General features: G+C 40.8%; 1 long non-coding RNA gene across 1 annotated transcript; it reads right to left on the bottom strand.

Moving 5' to 3' along the window:
• Positions 1 to 12841: 12841 nt before the first annotated feature.
• Positions 12842 to 16333, bottom strand: LOC113964622. Its single transcript, XR_003533237.1, has 3 exons — positions 16209 to 16333; positions 15317 to 15433; positions 12842 to 13705 (listed from the first exon to the last, which is right to left on the bottom strand). It is a non-coding gene; the product is annotated as an uncharacterized LOC113964622 (long non-coding RNA).
• Between the last annotated feature and the right edge of the window lie 2740 nt (positions 16334 to 19073).

The following is a 19073-nucleotide window of genomic DNA, read 5'->3' as shown; positions in this document are numbered from 1 at the left end:
CAGCATCATTACTCAGACTTTTATGCATCAATTAGAAGACCTCTTCCATCTACTAAGAAATCATGCTTTCCTCATCCCTCAATAGTCTCAGACCTTCAAACCTCAGTGTATGCTGACTGGAACTTTACAGGAGCCATAGCACCCTTTCAGAGCTCTCCCCTCTTCTGTCAGGTTCACCACCCAGACTCAACACATCAGCTGGCAAAGAAACTTTAAGAGGAAAAACAAAAAGCCATTCTGAGAATTATTAGGTGATTTCTACTTGGCATTATGTAATTTCTGTTCATAGAGGGTTATTTTAATAAACTGTATGCTTGTGCACTGCCTTCCATCAGTCAAAACCCAAACAAAAACAAAAAACACCTGCTTATGCCTTCATGATGCTTTCCTGTTTATTACTATGACCATCCATACTAATTCCAAAAAATTAACAAAAAACTTCAACAGGAGCTCACACAGGACTCTGGAAGGGAACATCATACCACGTTCTGCAGCCACTGAAATGCCCATCTCTTGGTGCTTGTAGCTCAAAGTGTTTCCAAAAGATCAGAAATTATACCTACAGGCGTTCTTTATTCCCCTCCTCTTTTTTTTTTTTAATCCTCTCTACCTCCGTTCATAGCAACTCAACCTGTTTACCATGCCTACAGAAATCAGTATTATAAAAAACTAGTTGTAACCTGTAAGAATATTAATAGAAAAGCTTTTCTCACAAAGCGGCAAGGAACAGGATCTAAATCAAGATGCTATATAAGACTCAAAATTCACTGATATGCATTGTGACCCTTTCACATCTTTCATTTTAAGAGAAGCAAAATATATGAAATAAAGCCCCTCACTTTGGATACTTTGAAAGGGAAGTCAGTGAACAACAATCTCTTCAAGTACTCTCACATGGGAGCCACACCCAAACCAGGAGGTCATTTTTGATTTTAAGGCACCTTGAAAATAAGAAAGGAAAAATGGAGCTGGGGATGACTAATTCCCTTAGGCTGGAAGATGGCATGATAACAGCATAGCTAATAAAAATAAATTTTATGCAGAAAATCTGGGGGGAAAAGTAATACACTGTAAGGTAACAAGCAAACCCCAGGAGTGAATGCAAGAACTTCCACACACGTTAGAAGCAAGTCAGTCTCACTCTTTTTTGAAGTCTTTCACAAGAAGAAAACACCCGCATTTCTGTAGCCAAAACAGACATCTTGTAAAATGGCCTGACTCATTCTGGATACAGGCAGCATACAAGCTTATTTATTTGGTTGGTAAACTGTCAGTAAGTTGTGTAAACAGGTTAAGATCATCTTGTTCCTTCACCTGCTCTGTGCCAGCCTTACTCCTGCTGGGCTTGTCCCCATTGGGGACATACCATTGCTAATGAGCACTCTGAAGCCTCCACCCTGCACAACTGGGAGCTGTGTCTCAGTTTGAATAGTTGCACTCCTAACACAATTTGCTCCTTATCAGCTGGAGGGAGGGGTTTCACGCTGCTAAGTAAATGCTTGCCAGCTCCACAGGAAGAGAGTGTAAGCTGTGATTTCTTCTGTAATGCACAGAAAGCATTAGCAACATAAGTAAACAGAGAGAAAGGTCAGTAACAGCCAATTAATAAGCCACTTCCTGCTTCTTAGCGGGAACGTGGTCTCTTAAAGTCAGTAAAAATCTAGCTGAAGCCTGAAACTTTTACAAATGCAGGCAATGCTGTTTGCTTACTATCTCAAATTTCTGTTTGCTAGCCCAGGATTAAACGGTATCATTCCTCTTGACAGGTGGTTTTACCTGTTTTCTTGGGCCCCAAGACACTGACTTAACTTGGACATACAGGCTCTTGTGCTCAATCACATATTTACTTCCAAAATGTGTTACTTATTACACTAACAAAAGTCTTACCAATGCTTTATTAAAAAAAATCAGACAATCATTAGCTGTAAGAGCATTTAACCACAGCCTGAAAATGGTTCAATGAAGGAGCAGACTCGTCCAAACGTCACAAAACTTTTCTTTTTCCACCGAAAACCCAACAAGGTTCACACACCTTTTACTGTCTCACAGTGCTTCACAATAACTTTAATCAGAGCCTCACACACCCTCCCTTGCTGCACCAACGTAACAGATGACAAACCTCACATCACGGCTCATCTCTGGGTTTGCTTATGGAACACCTCCAGGCAAGGAGGCCAGGATGGTATTACAGACACCCTGTCCTGCCCCAGGTCATTTTATCACATGTGGAACACAGAAAGAATGTGGACAGAAAGAATGTGGACAGTTACACCACAGCACAACACAGCAGCATAACCCAGAGTGGTTTTATCATTTCCCAACTGGGTTATGTTTTTACTTAATAATTTTTTTTAATTTACTTTTTTAGAAGTTATACAGTAAAAACAAGGGGGGGGGGGGAATCAAACACACCATCAGTTGCCAGGTACTTTATGTCAAAGTACTTTCATATGTTTCAGTGTTTTCTTTCCTGACAGTGCTGAGGGCTAACAGCAAGGAATTCAGCCCACAGAGGGACTCAAGCAGCTCCACAGGTAGCACTCCTTGAGTGGAGCTTGGGACTGTGTTAACAGAACCACTGAGCTTACGCAAAGTCCAAGGACAATCACATTCCTCAGAAGGAGATGCAGGGGCAGACAAGTGGGACAGCCCAGGATCCCTGGCAGAAGCTTCTACAGCCTCCCTGGGACCTTCAGGCATTTACTAAGAAGCAGCATCATTGGTCCACAATGCACATCCTCTGCTTAAAAGAAAACACCTCTAGTCCTACTTTAAGAGCAGGAGTCATTGCCTTTAGACCACAATTACCTTGGCATTTAGCTGAGATGTAGTAGATTATGTCTTAAACCCCCTCTGTTCTGGAAGGGATTCAAATTTATAATTCTTAGTTCCCAAGAAAGCATCTTAACACTTAAGCTAACAGTATCCCAGAACCTGAGCTTTCTTCTGTCTTCCAGCAGCTGCTCATGCATTTATCATTATATAGAGAAGAGCATGAAACACTAGAGCCTCCCTCTCCACTGGAGATACAGGCACTCAGACTGTAAGTCTCTGAGGTTGCAAGATTAATTCAAAATGTTGTATGAAGGCTGCTCCCACTGAACAACCACCCATTTGCACCTCACTGGAGAACTCCACTGTGATGCACTAGGTGGGGACTCCAAGCCCTGAGCCCATGGAAGGAGTTGCACTTGCTGCCTCACATTATCACAATCTGCTTTCTCCTTCTGTAAAGCTTTGCATTTCAGCCACAGCTGCCCTTTCATGAAGGGAATTATTCTTCCACTGTACCAGAGCAATGATACCCAAGATGACTGTAAAGAACAACAGTTCTGCTAAATCTTGTTGGTCCAGTTGCACTACAAGGAAAAATAACTTGTACTCTAAGGTGAAAACATGTTGGGAGGGCTGAGAGGCAATAAAAAGGACAGTTCTTAGTGGTCTCCAACACACACTTGAACTCCTTCAAAGTTTAAGCTTCAGAATTTCTTGCCAGTTACACTGCTCAGTGCTTTCCAGACTTTCTAGTAGTAGGTACTAAACCAAACTCACCTCCTTACCTTGTTTTCCCCTAAAGGCTGCTATGATCTAACTTGAAAAGAGTCCTCTCTTCCTTTGCTTTTGTTTTGTAACCTCACTTCAGAGACAGCCAGTGAACCCTGGGAAGGTAAAACCACCTCCTCACTGCTGGAAAGCAGCCCCCACCCCAGTGCTGGACTAGCCCCAGTCACACCCACTCTGCCCAGCTGCAAATACTCTCAACCAGCCCAAGCCAGCAGAGAGTAGGTGAACACATTACTAAATAGCTGTAGTATTGTGTCGAAACCAGAGCAGTTTCAGCTGGATGCTTTCCTCTGCAACACTGCCTGTCATTTTCACCTATAAAGTGAAATGCCTATAAACTGTGCCCTTGACTGATTCCGTCTCATAGGTGTGCCAATTTATCTTTAAAAAAGTGGAAATGACAGAACCTGTTTTTTGCATTCCTACCAGTTAATTGAATTTAACTGGGTGGGGAGGAAGGAAAATCTCTCTCCACTGGTTTGGTTACTTTCTGTGTAATGCTGTAATTCAGCTTTTCCCTGACACTACAGAACCCAGCCATCTCTTGCTTAACAGCAAACTCCCATTCAGGGAGTCCAGACGGTTTCTGTGGCTCCACAGCAGTCTGTCTGAGACTGCTGTCTGGGGCACAGAAGCATAATTATAATAATTATGAAAGAGAAAAGATAATAGATACAGAAGTTCTTTTTCCTAATCAGCTCTAGGTCAAAGCTTTACCTACAGCTAACAAGGAAATAATCTATTAATGAGTCCACATCAGGAACCGGCATAGTCACAGCAGTGCAAACAGAGAAAGTCATAATTTGCAACAAATGGGTTAGAGCTACATTTAAAAACAATGGCAGTCTTAGGTTTATTTAACTAAAGACATTATTATCTTTAAACTATAACTGCCTCAGTGCTTGGCCTTAGCTTAGAAAGAAAGAAGACATCCATCCAAAGCAAGGAATGCAACACACTGAAATTTCAGAGTTAAGGCTACCAGAGTAAATGCTGAAAGTTCAAATCCACCTTTGAAAATGCCAGTGCATTATACAAGGCATTTGGAAAGGTACTTTTTTCTTATTTCTACTGCTATGCATACTGCTTATTCAAGAGAAAGATGCCATCCATTCCTGAATGATGTTAATGCATAGATCACCAGGACTCAGGGTGTTAGACCATCCCAGAGAGCTTCGAGCTTTCTAGAGAAACTGGACCGTTTTTTTTTTCTTGTACAACTATTTTATTATGTACTTTATATACAAATGGAAGACTAAGAAATTGATTGTTAGATCCACACAAATACCAGTGCACGCTTTGCTTATGCTACAGCTGGATTTTTTTAGTAACAGCTGGTAGACATCCCACCAGCAGCAGAAGTGCAACAAGATGCAAGGAGCTGACTGTCAGCACTGTCGTTGATGCTTCTGAGAGCAAAGCAATGCACACGTTAGAAGCGCTCCTCACTATGCCTCTGCTGTCGCTGTGACTGATAAGCTTTTCAGGGTCGCAGGCTGGAAGTAAGCCTGCTTTTTGGTTTTTTCTTCCAGGAAAGAAACCATCGCACAGATGCAAATCACGACTGACAGGTGCTCTGCCAGCAGCCTGCAGTGCAGGTGGGACACAGAGTCTGGCTTTATGTTAGCTCCTCTAATTCTGTTTCAACTGTCATAATTGTGTAGTTATTGGGGGGGTTAATGTATATTTAATATAGAGCCTGCTGGGAGGAGGGTTTGGGAAGAAAGCAGTGCCAAATGCTACTTTTCCTCTGTACAAGCACATACGTCCACGGTATTGTGGTGTTAATGTCCCCTAAGGAACAAGCTATTAATCTATTTGTGGACCTAGGTTTTTGGCACAGCAGGGCTACACAAAAGGACATGAACTACTGTAGTCTCTAGATTTTGCAGCAAAAGCAACAGTTGTGATTTCAGCAAATAGGTTCCCCATGCAATGTGCAGGAAAGGGCTTTATGCTCCAGAGCGCGATCCATGCAAACTGCTCACTGCACCATAAGCTGGTTCAACCAGCATCAGGGAGCACCGGGGAGGAAGGAGCTCCTTAAACTCACCTCTTCAGGGGGCTCAGGCTCTTCGTGCAGGGCAACAGGAGGCCCTTCTTTTCATCTGCAGTTCAGCACATTTTGCTCTGCCCTGCCTACCTCTTTGCTCTCATGAGGAAGGGCAACATCCTTAAAACACGGCGTGACCAGAGGAAGCAGCAGTTTCCTTGCCCTTCCTTAGCGGTTAGAGCACTCGCTCAGGATGTGGGAATAAAACACAGTTCCGCGTCTACTTGCTGGAACTCAGATCCATCTGTTCAGTTTCGCAAGGGCTGAATTTCCTCAGAAATTGGGGAACTGAACACCATGAGCTATTGTGTAAAAAGACCACTCGGGAAGCTGCTTGGATCAAGCACTGCAGGGAGAGCAGCCTTTCTATGGCTCAGGTGAGATACACGTGCCACGCCACTTAGCCCTGAAGAAAACAAAGGTGTTTCTGAGAATGGCAATAGCAGGATTGTCCAAGTCCAAGGATTTATGTACAAAAACTTAGGATCGTATCGTTTCCAAGTTTAGATGATCACAGCTGGCTGCAACAGGAGCTATACTAGATCCTCTTTCAGACCAGTGCCTGCAACACTCGTGCTCCAGATCAGAGGCAGGAGAGACGGCATCTCTTGTCTACGATAATCAGACCCACCAGAAGAGTCCAAGCGGAGTGCTTCCCAACAACTGTGAAATAAATAAATCCTAGGATTATCTGCCCCATCAGAAAATTAAACAAACAATATCCAAGGCCATGCTTGTTTCCCTGTTACTTACTAAAATCTCCCAACAAAACATGAAGCTAAAACTCTGTACATCTGCTATTTTAATTTGCCCATTTTCTCCCACTTTGTTGACTTGCTGAAACATGTGAGAGCACACACATGGTACAATTTTAGTGTTTTACTTTCCATCCTTCCTGGGATAATGCCCTATGTTTTATGGCTGACCAGCAATCCAAGATTGCAGCCTGAGAAACACTGGTACAATGAGATGGTTCTTCAGATACTACCATACTTTTCTAAAAAGATGATTTCATTTCTGAAGGTAATGGGGAACAGCTATCCAAAGCCAGGCAAGGCAGTATTCCCTGTCTTGTATTAAGAAAAGTCTGACAACCTCATGTCAAAGACAGAGGTCATAGCTGTTTTGTTTGTGATCACAGTTAAGAGTTCAGAGACAAATAAGGAAAGCATTCACTGTAACGGAATTGTTAGGTTCAGTTGCAGGAATGGGAGAACTAGCTTACACTCTAAACAGGATAAACCAGCTCATACTGGTTTACATAAAACACCCTAAATAACAATGCCAACACAGTATGTCAAATCACTGAACCAACAGACCACGAGATCAAGTTGCTGTTGGATAATCAACAAGTTCTCTGAGACAGATTGTGCTTATCTTCAAAGAACTGGTATTCACCTACTGATTCTTTAAGGTGGTCTCATGCTCTTACACTCCAATTTTCTCTATAAAAACTTAGAATGCCAGAAAGATGGTAAAGTATAAGCATACTATGGAGAATATCTAATCTTCTCTGTTCAAACGCACCTTCTTTGGCTATGGCTATCACACAACCCTCAACATACAGGATTGTGCTAAGCACTATGCTCCTTCCAAGTCCCCATTACATGACCCTGCACTTCTCATATTATCTTCTAGACTCCCACCCAGCTGAAGTGGCCTTGGCTGATGTACACGTATAGACATCATCCAGAAATTGCTTTGTATTGCTACATACTGAATTTAAACCTACCTGCAGTGCACTGGGTTTCTGGTCTGTCTGGCTCTGGCAACTCTACCTCAGTATGTCCCTGTGCTTTTATTTCTGCAACACAGCAACAATTCAATCACTGTACAATTCTCAAATATGATTCTAGAAATCTGACACAACAAAAGTCCATTTTTATTTGTCCCAGCAATAACAAATCACAGCTGCCTGCTTCTCAGTTTCTGGGGTGGTTTGCTTGTTCCTGATGTTTTGGTGCTTTTCAGGGATAGGATTCTGTTTTGATTTGAAAACAGGAGAAAAGAAGGGAAAGTAACTGTTAACCTTAAAAATCTGTGAACATGAAGGCTATGTGTTCTTTTTCAAGTAATGCATGTTATTTCCTGCCCTTTTATTTGTGATTGCAATTATTCTTATGTTGATATTGTAGGAGTCATAAGGCAATCTGCTTGCTTTTAACTATGTTGACCATGCAAAGCAGATTTTAATCTAAACAATAAGCAGATTCAAGCCAGAAATAAACATGTTGGTGTCCAAGTAAAGGAAGCCTACATAATGTTCTCAGAGTAAGATTTTTCAGGATTGGTTCCACTGATATTTGTTAAGTGAATTAAACAGTCCTTTTATTGACAATAACAACAGAAAGCACAGTAATTCCAATCTTGATTTCCATTTCTTAACATTTATACAGGCTACCAGGTTTTTTTGCTTTTTGGCTTTTTTTTTTTTAAGTGATTACACAGCATAGATGTAGTTAAACCAAATCCAAAATGCATCTGCCCACACTTTTGTCAGTGCTGCATTTCCCCTGACCTATTTACTAAGGAAAAAATTACACTGCAGATTTATGGGGTCTGAAAAAAGCCATTAGTGAGAATTTGATTTGCATAATTAAAGTATCACAGTTGAAAGTAAATGTTATTTATTATCACAAAAAAGCAACAATGTTGAAGTGGTGTTATTAGGTGGTCACTTGCATTGCAACAGGGAGAAAGGTCAAAAGCATTTAGCATTTTGAAAAAAGGAAAAGTATCTTCAAAGTAGTTCACTTCCAAACACCTAATTCACTCCTAACAACAATTCACTGTAGCTCCCATAATTTATGAATCCCAAGGATGCACTTAAACATCTGCAATTTCATTATTTTGCATTTCATACCATTAGCTTAACATTTTGACAAATCATTGTGCAGATAACAAGTCCAGAAGTTGAGGATTACAGTTGCAGGAGAAGCAATGAACCCAGCTGTTCAGCATGATCAAGAAAGGATTATTTCCAATGACAGGTCATAGCAGAGGATTTTCTTGCTGTTGTTTAATACCTGCAACAGCTGAAAAAACAGCTGCTTGGTTTGAACATTTCAAAACTCTCCAATGTTTTCAGGGTTTTTGTTTTTAGGGGGTTTTCTTGTGTTTTGGGGAGGTTTGTTTGGTGTGGTTCTTTCAAGAAAGAAGAAAAAAAACTGCAGAGCTCACAACTAACTTGTTTGAGATCTTTCAATTTCATAGAATCCCCCTCCTCTTTTACCAAAGAAGCCTTTCATGCAAACTAGCAGGGTAGGCATACCATAACCGCCTCAGGAAAGAACCAGCGCTGTTTTAAATACATTCAACATAAGGTCATGATGTCTTGGAGCATTTCCAGAATGGCAGAGAAATATTATGCAGCCTCTCACTCCCACCCTTCCATAGAAGCAGCCATGGCCGCCGGTAGGGCAGCATCCCTTGAGGATATCCTTTGCCTCACAGGACTTGCCTTTAGCCAGGGTCTGACCCCTTGTTCCAGTTTCCTCTCTCCTTGTAATTACAGGAAGTGATGTCTCAACTATTCCGTGACTTTCAGATTCACACACTTTCTCCAGGAGTTGCTCCATCACGACATCCAGCCATACATGCCTCTCCCATCCTTTTCTGATGCATCCCATGAGGCAAAAAAAAGGATTACAGCAACGTCTGCTTTTCCCTCCTCTACCTGCATTCTACATTTAGTGTTGGACTGAGTTTAGAGAATGCAAACAGCATGTCTGATTCAGCAGTTCTCAATTAATCAGACGAGGAATACCACTATAGACTTGCTGCACCTTACTCACAACAACTCCTTTTAGAGTGCAGCACTTGTGGCACTGTAGTTTCAAACAGGCTAAGAGCAGTAATTTCGCTGGCTTTCCTTCATCTAGGTCAGGACTTCCCAAGCTGTGGTTTCCACACCATGCATGATGTGCAAAGCCAGTTTGATGAGATATGTCCTAAAACCAGACCCGCCTACAGTTGTTTCTCTGGAGGAAATGGGGACGGTAAACACTGCCCATGCAGTTGAATGCTTCCTCCTGTGCCTGCCAGCAGCCCCAGGCCTGCCTCTACATCTCTTTGTGTGATAAAAGTGAATGCAGAAGGTGGAAATTAGCAATCTTCGAGCATTTACTCATCTGCACAAGAATTCTTTTGCTGCTTTGCCCTCTAAGCCTGGGTTTTCACAGAAGCAGGCTCTGTGCACAAAGGTATCTGTTTCACCATTCACTAATTTCACTTCCCACCATGAAGTACAGCACCAGAGACTCTCCTGTGCCACATGACAGTGGGTTCCAGCAGTCTCTCTGCCTTCCCTTTCCCTGACTTGTCCTGAAGTAACCAACAACTATTTAGTGAGGATGTGGATAATGTGACTGCGCAGCCATGCAGCTGTGCAGAGTCATCTGACTGCCATGTGGCACTAACTTGGAAGCTAATCTGGATGAAGCTGTCATTTCCCTCACCTTCCTTCTTTCCATTCCTCATGGAAGTCTCATAGAGATTCAAATGGCATTTTTCCATTCAGGGTATTGCAGCACTTGCCACAATCTCATTCCAAAATTAAGAAAGCATACTTCAGGACATTCAACCAAGTTTTGCAGGGGGGATGGGGGAAAGAAAAAGCAACGATAGTAACTCCCATCTCCATGCACACTTCCATAGGAAGCAGCATGCTTCCAGGAAAGCAGTCCTCTGAGTTGACACACTGCACCACTTCCCCTTTCCTGTCCTGATCCCCGTGTAGGCAGCGAGGGGGAGAACCTCTGTGGTTACTGCCTTGGCCCCTCTGCCAGACAAGCAAGAGCGAGGAAAGTAGGGAAGAGGAGTGCCCGGGCAGCAGCGGCTTAGCTACCCCTGCTGATGGCAGGCAGAAGTGCGGGGCGCCAGCTCTGCCCTCTGCCCGGGTCTTGGCCAAGCTCAGGGCGAGCCCAGGGAAGTGGCTGCCATTCCTCACTGCTCAAGACCAAGCTTGTAGGTGTTTAACAAGAGTCACCCAAAGGTCACTAAATGATTCAGTCTGCAATAACACTTGAAAGTCCTGATGCTGCCACTTGCTGTAACCGCTAAATCACGTATAGAAATCAACATCTGTAATGTGTCTTCAGTTTCACAAAGCATGACCACACTTTAAATTTGGGATCTGGAATGCAAGAGACAATTTCCCACCTACTTCAAGAGGGAAAATTAACTCAGGCTGAAGCTCAGTTTGTTTTGGATAATGTTTTCATTTTAACTTAATCTTTCTGCAGCTCCCTCCCCCCCAACATATTTCCTTAAAGCCTGAGCTTCATTTGCCTGCACCACTGAACTGTGCTCTTCAACCAATTTTCACATGTGACTAAGGAAATAAAGCATTGTCTTGATACAAGGAATTGGGCGAACTCACTGAATAAGGGGGAAATAAACATTTAAAAAAATTGGAAAACCATGGTAAATGCATGACCAAAAGTTTCTGCAAACATGGAAGTACTTCTTCTGTTTCTCCCAACATTTCCAACTGCTGTTTTTCTTCTTGGCTCAGTGCTTGCATCATACAGGATCTTTTCTTGAGAAGACACCATAACTAGGAAAGTAACACAAGATTGCTTGAGAGCTGGATGGCTTTAAGCAGTGAACTAATCAACTGTTCCCCCTAAGAACATCCTCCTTTCAGAAGTGGTTGGGACCTAAAGTAACTGGGGAGGTTGAGGATACCACCTCCCTAACCCCTCACCACAGTCTGCTCATGTTCTCAGAATGAGAAACAAGCTGCTGTGGTCAGTGTGTGTCACGGGATTTCGCAAATGATACAGAAAAACTGATAGGCTCTGAGAAACAAACCAGGGAAAGAGAGACCTCTTTCATTCATTCATGCTCACAAATATAAAATCAGAGCAGTAACACACAAGGAGGTGGGAAAAAATATCCCTCACAATCTACTTGTTTCCTTGAACTCCGCAGTTGTCTTAGAACCCTGATCTCTCACGTTTTCATCGGTATCACCTCCATAGTGCATATCAACTCCTCTCACCTGGAACACCCAGACAACTCCAGTTCCAACACTCTTCCTACAAATCTGTGCTCTACAAAAATGAGTGCACAAGCCCTCACCCTGCCTGAACACTCACTGTCCCCGGCCCCAGAAACATAAGCTCAGCAAGGAGAAAACAGTCTAGAGGTCTACTGCTGTCTAGTCCACATGGCAGATCAAATTTTCCTTTGTGCAGGTTCCTCAGCTTTTCATTCTCCACTGTGTATCCCTTCTGCTGCCTTCTTGTGTCAACAAAAAAAGTCAAAATGCCTCTAAAGGCAGACATATTTCACACAAGATACACATGGGATGCCAAAGGTCCATCTTCTGCTGGAATCACTTGTGGCTTAATCATACTATGATGCTAAGTTCCTGTCAGCCCTCTCCCAGAACATCTGAAATGGGCCTAACTAGAATTAACAACTTCAAAAGGGGGTGGAGGGGGGGGAAGAAGGAAAAAAAATGACCAAGTGTTTGCCAATAAACCAACCATAAAAGTTCCGTTGAACTTCTCCTTTCTGTGCTTCTCAGATAGTTCTCTTTTTCAGATGGAAAGGGGAACTGTAAAAAGAAAGACTTTTCTGATCCTCTTTCCAAACTGGCATTTTGGTCATCCAGGGTTTGAGGTTGTTGAGTGGGTTGGTTTTGGTGTTTTTTTGAAGGCTGAGTACTTATTCAAATTCTGCACTTCATGGTCACATCATCCTACCACTAGCAGTGACTCCACTAGGTAACAACCTGTTCCTTAATGTTTAAAACAAAGTACAGAGCTTTTACTCCTGCATTGCAGTCCCAGTTCCGACAGGATCTATGAACAGACCATTTCCCCCTGCTGCAACAGAGCAGAAGAGATGTCCATCATTAACTGTTCATGCCATGCCTTGCTCAGAGTTACCACTTCCTCAAATCTGCTGACTTGTTTAGTCTAGTTATCCCTCTGTTAGCCGTTTCTATCCAAATGCCCTTGCTTCAGTTATACAATCAAAAAACTGTAAATCTCTGAAAGCCTGATCTGAGAGGTGGAAAGCTCATGAGACATTTGCTACAGTTAGATATTGTGCATCCACAGCCTTTTGGGGACAGTCTACTCAACTGCCTCAATCTTACCCACAAAATCTCTCTTCCAGAACTACTGCTTAATTTAACATAGCTAAATTGTGCATGGTCAAAAGAAAGACATGTAACATTTTGTAATCCCCTGACAAGAGGAAGGATGGAGTAAAATTCTGCATATACTTACCTTCCTATCCCTCCTTCTTAAGAGCTTCAGGTTCAAGTAGAATACCTCTTGGCATTCCCCCTCTACCCTGATGCACTAGGGCTTAAAATAGTAATTAGAGCACAACTTCCAAAAAGGGCAGATCTGCCTCAGCCTGTTTGAAAAATGAAAGAGGAAAAAAAGCAAGATATCACAGCTATTTTTTGCTGGTAACACTGTAATCCAGTGAATAAAGTTGCAATTGAGTTTAACTTGGCTCCATGTCCTTTAATGTAAATATTCTGCAGCTGGCATTAAACATGTTAACATTTGAGCATATGGTCCAAACACCACACTTTTACTGAAGCAAACATCATCAGCTTGAATAAAAACCTAAATACACAGATTCCTACAACAGAATTTCTTATTAATGGAAAACTGCTAAAAAATATAGTTAATTATTTGGACTGTATGAATAGTTCAACTTAGATGGCTACAGTCCCATCATCCAAATTATTTTCAGTCACCTTGCCAAAGGAATTGCCTCTGGTTTATACTTTCATCAACATGCAAGATTGAAAGTAAGAAGAAAGACAGGACCACAGTAGGTCTGTGTTATTTGCAGAAGTTTCTTCATGTAATAAAAGATTTTAACCTCCTCCCCCTGCCAGCAGGTGTGAGGTGAGAGTTCTGTGTCAGTGATGTAGGAGTGTTTTACAGTAACACAGGGTAGGTCAGCAATCTCCAAATGCCAGCTCAAAGGGTTTGCAGAAACAATTCCAGTGGTGCTACTTAACTCCTGGAAGGCAGTAGCTCTTCACAGTTTGGTTCCGTGTCAGAGAACTACATGTTGGTTGATGTCGTTCATGAATGCTCTAGGATTCAGCTGACAAAAGGACACAATAGGGTTTAGTTCCAGGGAAAAGTACCTCCTCAAGGTGAGTCACACTTTTATGTCCTTTGGAAACACATGGCTTCCTTTTCTGCACCTCAGCAACATGTGGTATGTAGATCAGCAAGACTTGAAGATACAACAGCATGGATTTAAGGTCCCAATATCCTACATTTTTTCTATTTAGGGCATGCTAATTTAACATTTAAATTTGAGTCCTTCTTACATGACTGTGTTACAAGCAGCCACTCTCCTCCACATAACACATAACTGTCAAACAATAGCACCATGACACAGTAGCACAGAAGTTGATGGGTAAGGTAAGTCTGGAGTTCACCTCCTTCACATACCAGCCACTGCCCCTCAGTAACCCACTAATGTTCACTGCTCCTCAAGTTCTCTCAATGGCAGAACAGGAATAGCATTTAATTTTTCTCCCATATCTGATCTTTTTTTAATACTTAAAATGTTAGCTCTTTGAGGTGCTATATATATTTTGATGTACCTACTACAATGCCCTCTGATCGTGATTACAAGTTCTCATAGATGCAGAAAATGGTTATGGCTGCAAAATTAGTTTTTTTCATTATTCATATTCTAGAAAATAGCATCTTTAAAATCAGAAAAAATAGCTTCCTAGTTGTTACATAGAATGAGCATTTCATTTTTATGTATATTCTGTGTCATCTGATGGGTCAGAAGACTTCAGTGCAACATGGTTTGGAAATGAATAATTTAAAAATAGAAATTTTTAAATAGGAAAATTTATAATTTAAAAATTCAGAAAGCAAACCCCAATTATTACAGAAGAGAACTGGGAATGAGTCAGCTACATTTATTCACTATACAACTAATCATCATAAAGAAACCATTTTTGCTACTTATTTTAATAAGCTTATATTTAGAAAGGGATTAGGCTTTTAAGTTAAAATGAAAAAAATCCTGAAGTTTTTAGGAGCTGGTGTGCATATGTTCACTAACTGCTACAGTTTGCTTGGTCCCTTCTTGGTAAAAGGCATATCTCCCCATATCTATTTCTCTCCCTTCTCTGAAAAAATTTCTTTAACATGAGATCACTAGATCACATGTTCAGTGAAAAATATCACATGCTGTGCAACTTGCATACATTATACCTTCAGGCAGACCATAAGCATATTGGTATGATTCAGAGTAGCTATACTATTTATATAACAAAGAGCTTGTACGTCACAGAAACATCATTATGATATTTTCAAGAATTGTGTCACTTCTTCCAAGAAGTATGAATTGAAGAGAGACATCTAAGGCTAATTTGCATTTCAGTTGGAGGTCTCTCCAACCATTCCAGCTCAAGATAGAGTGCTAAGTGAATCTGAGAGCTACATTTACAAAGCAGATTATCAAAATCGGGGAAGAACACCTTTACAGGCTTTATAGATAACAGACAAAGATGTTCCAATGACACTTAGGTCCACAGAAACACAAATCTCAAATTTCTTTTTGTATTAGGACAGGAGATGCCCTTTTCTTTCCCACATTTGTTTCTCCTTGTTCTCTCTTCTTGCTCTCCCAGTTGCATGACTAGCTACAACTTTCTTTTCATATGCACTTCACAATAGCTCTTACCCTGACTCCTTTCTCTTCCAGGATTTCCCTTCCACATAGATAGAGCTATAGAAACTTTTTTTGACAGGATTCCAAAATTTCTCTTGTCTGAACACTTAGAAGCTTTGTGCTGCCAACCTACAGGGTCAGAGAGACATCTGTCAGTAATAAGACTTCCTTGATCTTTAAAGTTTTTAAGCCACTAATGCCTACAACATTACGGTAACATAAACAGATACTATCCCTACTTATAGACACAAAACCAGAGAGAGGTTAGTGTGGTTTGTCAGTCAGAAAACTGCCCAAGTAAAGAGCTAGGAATTCCTAAACTCTCTGTTCCCAAATTGTCACAGGCAAGGAATAAATAATCTAGTTAAATCTAAGCAATAATGAGACAAGAAGTAAATTTCAGTGAACAGTTCTGTCAGGGGAATTTCATCCTCACCTGACTGTGCCTTCCCTCTCATCTCAGCTCTCCATGGAGAGCAGGCTGCCAAATGCCACTCAGCTAGACGTGATTTTTTTACTACATAGTAGGTTTCTGAATAGCAGGATATTTTCACTTTGACTCTTAAACCAGCTTTGTTCCCAGGCCTCCTATGATTTACAGTTAAAATGTTCAGAACTCCCAGGTGGTCAGGAGTTACACTTTGAAACTGGCTTTTCTGCACTCCAAAAACACCATGAATAGGTCCATTAGGGGACTTTAAGGCCTGCTTAAGAATTGAGTCTAGCCTCCCAAAGAACTCACAAGGACAAAGATGCCAATTTACACCTTGAACTTTTACCACCACTGATGCTCTTTTCACTCCTAAGATAATTACCTCATCAAACAACCCTTGGCAGATCAGTCTGACTAGCAAAGCCTGAGTCTTCAGTCAAATCCTTCAGAAAGCCTGTTAGTATAGCTAACCTCATTGTAAACAAAGCTGGATGTATCCTATGTTTTTCTTCAGGCTGGAAGGAGATCCCCTCTTTAGTGTTGGGACAAGTCTTTGTTAGAAATCACACCACTGATAAAAAAAAACTTTTCTACTCATTTTACACGTAGAATAAAGATAACGTGGCCTGCCCAAGGCCACAAGATACCCTATGGAGAAGCAGAATTTAAAGTTAATTCTTTGTATTCCAACCCAAGGCTTTTGACACTAGATGGATGTTTACTCCTTAGCATACTTAAAATGTGAAATACAAAATGCTTAAGAAAATCCCCAAACCTGTAGTTGGTATAATAGCAGCAGGCAGCAGGCAGATACATAGACAAATCCCTATCCTGATATACACATCAATAAATGAGCATAAAGCCAATAACAGCTACGAAATGCAACCATTTCAGTAACTACACTTACTCTCTTCATCCCAAAGGAGAAGCTTATAGGACCATCCACTGATCTATTAGAACTGAACACTGCACACAAAGCCAGATCTTCAGGTCTGAAAAAAACCCCTAATTTCCAGGCAAGTATTAATACATACACAGAAGCAAACCACAAGGTGTGCAACTGAACACGTAAATTTGCATATGTGCAGTAACACCTGGGTAATGCAAGTTATTATTCTTCCAAAGATAATGAACAAAAAAGTTGGAATTAAATTTGGTGACATCTGTGAAGAATCTACAAACTTTATGGGAAAAAGCTGATGGGCAGCAGTGTTCTGGCACATAAGACATATTCTTCATGAAATTATTTTTGGATTCTGCAATTTTCTCTTACAAAACGAAACCCTTTTTTGACCCTTGCAAGTAGACCAAATCATCAACAAAAATCTTTCTTTTGACTCAGCATACTGAATCACTGACAAGACTGAATCATTTTTAACTTAGCAGATCAAGAATGAAAATGAAAAAAAAACCATGCAGCACTACCTGAATTCTGCCTATAGCAGCAGAACACTTAAAAACTTCTGCCACAAGAATTAGCAAAGAGTTAATTAGCCAAAGGTGACAAATAATCACAAAGTGACAATCTACTGCAGTGAGCTGGGCTTTTTTCTGTCTACCAACTAGCCCCCATCTGTAGTTTCAGGAAGAGAGCACTTGCTGCACAGAACAGTAACAGTAAGCTGGGAGAAATCATCAACTGTGTGTGGATCAGTCAGTCAGCACTGCTGAGCATGAACGTCATCTCTGCATAACCCAAGACACTCTCAGAAAGTCAACTTAACAATAAATGCAATTGCTACTTTCCATTATTTTCCCCCACTCAGGAGACCACAGATTAAAGTACTATTTCTGAGCAGTTATGGGATGCAATTTCAACTTTTGTATGGTAGGTAAGTGTTCTTCTTCCTTGGTAAATGCATCCTATTGACCTCTCCAGTCACATATAATCAGCATTATTACATATTGCTCTAACATTTAGGCATAACTGTTTTAAAGCATTTCAGTCACTCCTCTTTAGTTTTCTATTCATTACTTTTATTCACCTGACCCTCCTAGATCTGCCTTACATTCTTTCTGTCCTCTTCAAGCCAACTTTTTTTCTATTCGTTGTCTAAGTCCCAGAACTCCTGTCCGCAGAGAGCGGAACCCAGGTTGTCAAACCTGGCAGGAAATCATCTTACACTTCATAGCAAGGGCAAAAAAACAACCTTTGCACCCTACTGACTTAATATTGGGTTTGAATTCCCACTGGACTAAAATTGAACTACAAGCCATTAAAAAGATTCAATCCCAGTAAAAGCAAAGAGAAGCATGAAATAATACTTCAGTCAGTTTAAGACTGCTTTCTGCCATGGTTCTCAAGCATTAATACAAATGGTAACCACACACAAGTTATGGTAAGGCATAACATCTCCTTGCATAACATCTATGAACAGTTCTCCCAAACATATTTCAGAATTACTTTCTATTCTTTTGGGGGTTTTCAGAGGATGTCCATTGTTACTAACAGCATGAAAATAACATCCTAACAGGGACAATATCACACTATTTTCACGGTCCTTTTATTTTCACACTTTACAAAGAATAATGAACATTATTTCCACATAAGTAAAACTCAAACCCCACTTTCCACTGGGGGGATTGATGTGTGGACTCCATGCCAGTAAAAGGTAATCCTTTGAGCAGCAGCTAATTACATAAGTAAAAAGAACCTTCACTGTCACAATAGTGAGGAGGAAAAAAGGTAACCTCTCCTTTCTCTCCAAAACACACAAAAAGAGAAAAGCAAGATGAAAAATTATCCTTGAAACAAATAAGTACATATGTGTATTATATGTTCAACACAGAAAAAAATACAGTTAAGATGGATTTACTTCCTGGAGGAAAAAAATGTTTCTCTCCATGTTCTTATTTACAGAAGATATTAGTATCAGATATGAAAAAGTTCTTTTCATAAAACTATTGCTACACTTAGCTTCCTGCTACAGTGAAACCAATTTTAAATATAACAATATAGGCACATAAATACAAACATACATATACAAAAGAGCCAAAATAAAATAATGTGTTTATTGCACAGACTTTTCTTTTTCCTGAGATCTGAAAAATAATATTCTAATTTCTCTGTCCCATTCCTCTAATCCTCTTATAAGCAGACATTCTCTCCACAGCTATTTAATTAGGCTGAATTTCTGAGATCCACATTAGTAGCATGCAGTACATCCTAGCAGCAAGGCTACGTGTAACAGCACATCTTTATATCCCACTTGGGAAAAATCTTCAGAAAATGTACATAAACACTTGTCTTCAGACTACTTTCAGCATGTCAGTCATCTGTTTACATACTCTACATGTAAGAAATATTTTAACATTTTCAAATTTATGGTAGTATTA

Source organism: Neopelma chrysocephalum, unplaced genomic scaffold, assembly GCF_003984885.1.
Source record: "Neopelma chrysocephalum unplaced genomic scaffold, ASM398488v2 Primary Assembly neopelma1_42b, whole genome shotgun sequence".
NCBI classification, from domain to species: Eukaryota; Metazoa; Chordata; class Aves; order Passeriformes; family Pipridae; genus Neopelma; species Neopelma chrysocephalum.
The sequence above is the reverse complement of the archived record's forward strand: the minus strand, read 5'-3'. Positions and strand labels throughout refer to the sequence as shown.